The 1,666-nt window shown below is 37.0% G+C and overlaps 1 pseudogene; it reads right to left on the reverse strand.

Annotated features, from left to right (window-relative positions):
- Positions 1–400: 400 nt before the first annotated feature.
- LOC100734332 (centromere protein L-like) lies at positions 401–1,225 on the reverse strand (annotated as a pseudogene).
- Between the last annotated feature and the right edge of the window lie 441 nt (positions 1,226–1,666).

Below are 1,666 nucleotides of genomic sequence, written 5' to 3' on the forward strand. Positions count from 1 at the left end.
ATTTCCACAACTTCTAATTGTTGCAGTCGTCCCCTTGTCTGTTTTTGTACTGGTACCATTTTTGACATAATAAACATCTATTTTAAGTTTACCAACAAATTAATAACAACATTTTCTAGAGACTGACACCCCAGATCTTTATGACTAGTACTGGAGTACATGAATGTGGTTTAACTGCTACCATATTCATTGTTCTTGTAGACATTTTATGGCTTCCATCTAAACAACTTCAAAAGTACCACAGGCAAACAAATGCAGAAGTAGATTCACATTTCCCACTCAGCATAGCAACTAAACAAGCAATCAGTGAGAAATGTGTATATATTCTATAATATACCGTTTACACATGGTCTCACTAAATTTGAAAAATTCTGAGTCCTATCATATGTGTCATATCATATCAGACATATATGATGCAGATTGTTTGTACATTAGTATATGCAAATGCTATAAATATTGAAACACTAAATAATACTGTGGTTGGTAAGTAAATTTTGAAATGCCTATGGAAATTTGAAGAAAGGCAGTCCACATATAAGCCAGCTTTCCTGAGTGACTTCACTAGGAGTTTTGATGACCCCATCCCACAAAGCTTTTGCATCTTTCATCTGTATTGCACAAGAAATATCCAGACTTAGAGTGCTTCAGGATACAGACAAAAGAAACTCAGAAGTAGACATGTAAATGTCCCATTTTGAATGCAGTTCACATAGCAGCCACTCAAGAAAGATTAAATGTGCTGACTACTGAAGGACTGAAATAATTGTCAAAGCTTTTCTGAAATCAAGTTCCAATTATGGCTGTATTAGACTCTGAGCTATTTGCAAGAAATCAGAGTAGACAGGTAAAACCTTCTGAAACTGTCCCCAGAAGACTATCTGTAAATATATAGCAGAAGCAACCAGTCCATAACATTTTAGCTTCTCTATTCTCAAGTGGAAATTGACATTTTGATAGAATCTGAACAAGAAATGCTTCAGGATCCTTCTGTGTTCCATTCATTTATAGGAGAGGGTAGAAAATCACTTTGATATTGACCTAACCTCCCATTTCTGCGGTAAGTTTGTTTTGCTTTTCTGTGACAATAAATGCACTCAAGTCTAGACACTCGAGATAAGAATAGAACACAGCCAGGAAGTTCATCATTTGTGCAGCAAAAATGAAAGCTTCTGAGGATCTCCAATTGTGAACACTGCAGAATTTGCCTTCTAGATGTGGCCAGCATAGTTGGGCTCTTGACTAATTCCAAACCATCTGCAGAGGAGCAGCAAGTATGAAGTAATCTTTGAGACTTTATAATTCAGTTTGTCTCGGAGTTGATTGCGGCACATCAGAAAGATCCATAGAATGTGAGATGCCATTATGACTCTGTTACTCATTCTGGATTCATGATTAATTAAAGTCTGACTTCAGAACTTTGTTCAGAGTGAAATTTTCTCAGCTCACAGCCTGCACTTGACTTCTGCTTGCAGAGAGGGGAGGGGAAAGGCAATGCATCTCAATTACACCCTCTCCTGGAATAAATGCCACAGCTGAAATCCCACAGGTGAGAAATGGTGGCTTGGTTCTCAGAGCCTCACAGCCTTATACTTCAAGGCCATATTGATGCATGGTGTCTTTTTTCTTTTCTTTCTTTCTTTCTTTCTTTCTTTCTTTTTTTTTTTTT

Source organism: Cavia porcellus, unplaced genomic scaffold (assembly GCF_034190915.1).
Source record: "Cavia porcellus strain 051 isolate PalLab524CR breed Dunkin Hartley unplaced genomic scaffold, mCavPor4.1 scaffold_20, whole genome shotgun sequence".
In the NCBI taxonomy this organism is placed as follows: domain Eukaryota; kingdom Metazoa; phylum Chordata; class Mammalia; order Rodentia; family Caviidae; genus Cavia; species Cavia porcellus.